The sequence below is a fragment of the Cyprinodon tularosa genome, unplaced genomic scaffold (assembly GCF_016077235.1).
Source record: "Cyprinodon tularosa strain WSP-4 unplaced genomic scaffold, ASM1607723v1 ctg173, whole genome shotgun sequence".
Lineage (NCBI taxonomy): Eukaryota > Metazoa > Chordata > Actinopteri > Cyprinodontiformes > Cyprinodontidae > Cyprinodon > Cyprinodon tularosa.
In genome coordinates, this window is record NW_024038559.1 from 405,289 (window position 1) to 411,313 (window position 6,025).

A 6,025-nucleotide genomic window follows, 5' to 3' on the forward strand; every position below is an offset into this window, starting at 1 on the left:
TCAAAAATTTGCAAAAATCCTCCACTGGAACTTTAAGGCCAGCTGAAGATTGGATTGGACTTTGTACTGGGTGGTTCAGCATCAGCTGACCACGCTCCATCAGTTTATGTGGCCTAACACTTTATGGCTAAGTTGCTGTCATTCACAAACACTTCCATTTTTATGATACAGCTGTAAGTTGACTGTAGAATATTTAAAAGTAAGAAAATTTCACAACTGGAATTATCGCACAGGTGGCATCCTGTCACAAGTCCACAATGGAATACTGTACACTGAGCCCCTGGGAGTCACACAGTTTCACAAATGCTTATAACAACAGTCTGCAAGCCTACGTGTCGGATTTCATACACCTGTGGCCATGGAGGTAACTGGAACACCTGATTCCAATAATTTGGATGGGTGAAAAATTATTTTTGACATATAGTGTCAAAGCATCAGTGTTGGGACTAACTATTAAGTAAGCATTGAGTAACTATGTTACCGTACTTTTCCAGTAACTGGCACTGTAACTAATTACCTTCTAAAAAAAAACACATTAGCCATTACTACACTTTCAAAAAGTATTTTTTATTACTAACCATGTCTAAATGAGGACTACAGTTTCTTTGTGTAAGCATACACGGTGCACGCATTATATCTATGCGCAACTTCAGCATGAAGTCAGAGGGGAGATGAGAGACACCATCTAAACAGCTGCTGCTTTAATCAACACATGCTCTTTACTTTGTCATGGCTATAATGATTTTACTTCAATGGTTTTCTTTGATGATCTTGGGATCATACAGGATCATGATCACATCTACAGTACATAATCCTATTGTCACTCACTTGTCAAACCACACACATCAAAATAGTGCATCTTAGTTAACAATTTTTAGACCTTTTAATCAATTATTTAATTTAATAATTGATTACAAACATCTTGTATTCATGCTTTTGCCAGGAAACCTATAAGGTTGTTGTTGTCGAGGCTGCTAGTGGTTTGAGGAAAAAGTAACATTGCTTTGAATGACCCTAAAAATGACCCTATGAACATCTTTGAGGAGAAATGTCAGAATATTTACAATTAAGTTGGAATCAGAAACCTTTTTTTTTTTTTTCTCCTCAGTGAAGCTTGACATATAATAGACCTTTTTAGGAGCTCTGTTTGGGAACATACTAATTAGCTTTTTTCCAAAGACAATTTTACTGTCAGGATATCTGCAACACAGGTGTGTATTTGTTTATGAGCGTGTTTGCGGGCGAGTGAGAGACGTGTGTTTATTTTCCATACATACAAAGAGAGATGAGTGATAAGCCAGCAACCATCTGCCCAGCTTGTCTGCTTTATTTGAATGTCTGTGAATATAGACAAAGTGTCTGGCTCCTCACCCACTTCTGCTTCTCACTAGAGAGTGTGGAAACACACCTTAGCCTCATGACATAAGTGCGAACTGTGTGGTCTCTAAAAATAGATCATTTTGCCAAACTAAACACTGAATGTAACTAGTGTTCATTAAGCAACCACAAAAACAAAAAGGTTGCTATCATGTAGGATTTACGTTAACTAAGCATATTCTTTATCTCTTGCTAAAATAAGAAATTCTAAGTATGGTGTTCTGGCTAGTTCTGCCTGACTAAGACTACTTACTTTTAAATAACTAACTTTACTGCACATTTTTTTTATAAAAGCTGAATCTGTAATCTTGGCCAGGCAATAGTGCATAAAAGGCTAGAAATTTGATTTATTGTGTAAGGATCAGTCAGCAAAAGTCATGAAACTCATGGGTACTTTCTGTCATGGTCTTAAAGCACCTGCTAGATGATTAAAAACTTCACTCTGGTCGTCAATGTAGAAATTTTCATGAAAAAGTTAATACTTATAATATGTTCATAATTTTCCCATGAAAGTACCGGAAAAAAAAAGGTCGTTTTTTACTGATTTTAAGTTTCAAACTATGCTACATCACTGAAAAATTAATTAATTCCCTGTATTTTACTCAATTTTTATTTTTCTTTCTTGGTTTTGTTTTGTTTTTGTTTTTTTACTGAAACTACTTCTTTGATTACTTGTTTCTGGATTAGTGCAATACGAATACAAGTACAATCTGACACTTTTACAAAACTATACTGGTGATGCTTTTTGTGAAGGAAGCTGTAGTTTAGTTTAATCCTTAAGCTAATAATCCACCTATATGTGTGCCCAGAGGTGGGTAGAGTACCCACAATTTGCATTAGTGAGGATAGCACTGCTTCATCATATTTTTACTCAAATAAAAGCAGCCTTTAAAGAAATTACTCTAGTAATAGTAAAAATGTATTAGGTAAAAAGGCTACTCAGGTACTGAATAACTGATCTACTCACTGCCCATGATCATAGCAACTGATTTTTTTTTTAAGTATAAAACTAACCAAATCAATAGTTACAGTATGTAGATAAGGTTATGTGATTTACTGTATGTTAACTCAACCTCAGACTCAGCAGATATAAAATAACCTTTAATCAATAAGCTTTCAATACAAAAAAGAAAATGGCGTGTCTCTAATTGGTGAATATTTGTTTAAAACAAGCTTAAGTGAAAGCTTAAGTGACTAAACTAATAATAAATTGAGTTGCCAGAAGTTTGACTCAAATATAAGTGCTGATACTTTATATTATATTTATACTCAAGCAAAAGTAAAAAGTACAACTCTGTAAATCTAGTCCTACAAGTACATTTTACTCAAATAAATGTAACTGAGTGAATGTAACTAGTTACTCCCCACCTCTGAGTGTGCCATTGCAGTTGAACTGCACAGTATCTCATATCAATATTTTAACTGAATCAATAACTTTATTCAAACCAGAATCATTCTAGCATCAAAGTAGACAGACCACAATAATGGTGTAGTAGCTTTTTTGTATGAATTTCAAACATTTTGGGGTGAATGGTTGAACATATTTATGGAAATTAATATGTTTGTGTTGATGTGTGAGTTTGGAACCTTTAGATGCACATTTGTAAGTGTGAGCGAGAACTGTAGAAGGCCCGCCCTCCACAGCACCAGAAGAACTTGGTTCTGGAAGGACGCAGTAGTCCTAGGCTACAAGACACTATACATATAAAGGTACGACCCCACATCTTTATATGACGTGTACTGTATACACAACATATAAAGACCTTTTTATGGTGGTGCTGTGAGTGTTAAAGGGAATAATAAATAATAAACCGAAGAATCAAGAGAATAAGAGAGTCCAATTAGAGATGTGCTTCTGCTTAATCTGAACTGAGACACCAACTTTCCTCAGACGTGAGCAGCTCTGACCTCAGTGATGTGGGACTGCTATGAACTCATTTACAAACCACTGTATTGTTTTATTTATACATTTGGCTCTCTTTCATTTGGCTCCTTAGGTTGTCTCAAACATACACACTGTCACAATGACAGACTTAAATGCTTGACATGATTGTACCAACTGTCCTGGCAGTGCCTTTTCCCCTTCCTTAGTGACAATGAAATCACTGAAAGCATCTTCATCCTCCCATTGGCTGCCGAGCTCCATGGTGATGCCCTGCGATTGGGCATGGCCAGCCTGCACTCTGGGCCAATCAGGCTTACTGTATCCAAGAGACTAAAGCATGTAAGGCTATTTAAATCCAACCAGAGACTAGCAAGATTGTTCAGATGTATATTTCAGAGTGCAAAAACTGAAAAAAAGCCAGGGGGCTGAAAGGTTTATGAGTGGATGAATGTGAAAATCCAGACAGATCTGATTGGTTTTCAAAGAGGTCAGTCCATGTAGACAGAGTTGAAGCGACACAGAATGTAATGCAAGTCAGGTGTGTAAACTTCGGCATCGTCTGCACTCCCTAAATCTGAATTTACCTTTGCACTTTGCCCAAATCTTGCTTCCTCGTCACATTCATGCTATACTTGTAGTAAACAGAGCAACGGAGGAATGAGGATGGATTCCTTATTTAACGGAGCACATTGAAGCAGGACTGTTGCATCAAAGACCAACTAGCGACTGGACCACAACTGCAATGAAGCTCCAGAGTGAAAGTCTGCAGCCATTTTGGGCTATATCCCTTTTATTTTTTTTTTATCGTGACAGTGTGAGTAACTTCAAAATGGCGGATGAGTCAGAATGATGCTGACTAATGATTAAACTATGTTTACTTAAGTAAAGTAAATATCTATTATTTACAAAATGTTATTTGCAAATTATTATCTGTAGATTTGATGACTAGACAACAGCATTTTGGATTAGCTTGATGCTTTAGTTTGCAGCGTGGGACTTTTGTTTTCCAACAGATCAGGATCTCTGCCTGCTGCATTAAAATGTGTCATCTCTATATATAACATGGAAGAGTTGGAAAAAAAAAACATGCAACTCCTTAAATAAAACCAAAATTACACCAACTAGTGAGAATCTAAGAGTTCTTTTAATCCAACCTGCTTTTTTTTCTCTCTTGTTTTATCTTTTTTGGAAAATATATAAATATGTTTTTAATTCTAAAAAAGGTGCCTTATATCTAGTGTAATTATCAATTGCCCAAACAATTGTAGGATAAGATAAATGTCTATCTATATTTATTTCCGTAACAGGTTTTTAACATTTCTCACCAGGCAGTTTTAGTTCAGCATACATACAGCTTCTGCAATAAACTATGTAAAACCCCGCCAATAACAAGAATTAACATTTGTTAGCATTTTCATTTTGTTAGAATGCTTATTTTTGTTAGAATTAAGAATATATCAACAAATTAAAAATTACGCTCTTAAGAAAAGTCATTTAAGTTTTTCCTCTTGACATATTTGATAAGGTGTTTAATTTTTTTTTAGAGTTTAGCTGGAGGCTAATCATTCTGATCACAAATTCATAAATATACACGATACTTTCTTATAAAACATGCAAAGAAAGAAAGTTTTCACCCTTTTGGATTTCTTTTTTTTTTTTTTTTCTGACATTCAAATAGTTAATCAATTAAAAAAAAAAAATCACCCCCCAAAACATAAAACAAATTTATTCTCTTGTTGGCAACACCAGCATCAAGCATTTATGAAAACTATAAATGAGACCCACTCTTTGCAGATACATTATGTTGTGTTTTTCTTTTTTTTTTTAGAACACACTTTCTGTTAAGTTTCTGTTTTCTGTTATGTTTTTCTTTTGATATTCAGTTTTGCTTTGCTCTTTGTTTTATAGCTTTTTATGGTTTAATTCTTATGTTGTTGTGTTCCTTGGGTTTTTTCTCAGTTACTGTCTCAGTCTTGGTTCTGTTATATTTTCCTTTTAGTGTTCAGTTTTGCTTTACTCCTTGTTTTCTAGTGTTAGTGGTTTTATTTTTATTTTGCTGTGTTCTCTGGTTTATTCTTAGTTATTGTTTCAGTCTTGGTTCTGTTTTGTTTTTCTTTTGAGTTTTTTAGTTTTACTTTGCTCCATGTTTTATTTTCTTAGTGGTTTAATTCTTATTTTGTTGTCTTTTCTGGTTATTTTCAGTTTTCTAGGTTTGTTCCCCTCTGCTACCCTCTTGTGTTCTCCTTTTTCCTATGCTTTTTTCCTCTCCTGCCCTGTGCTCACCTGTTCCCAATCTGCTCATTAGTCTTCTCTTTTTCTCAGTCTCCTTTAAATGCTCTCCCTCTTCAGTTCTTGTTTGCTGGGTCCCCATCTAACTTCCTCCAACTCTGTGTCTCTGAGCCTTCCTCTTCTAGATTATATCCCATCTGATATCTCCATGGTTTCTGGTTTGTTTTGACTTAGTTTTCATGTTTTGATTTTGGGATTTTGGATATTTGGACTGTTTTTTTTCCAGTTTGTTTTGTGTTAGTTTTTCACGTTTGGATTTTTGGATTTCCTGCCTCTGTTTTTCTGTTAGCCTTTTATTAAACCCACAAGATAATCACCTCTGCCTCCCTGCCTCTGCATTTTGGGTCATCTATCCACAACCAAATCATGACACTTTCCAAGAAATGTAATTTTCTTTCTTATCAGTATACAGAACTTGTATTGTCTTGATATTATGGAGATGTTTTTTATTTCTGTGTTTTGTTTTAGTCAAAG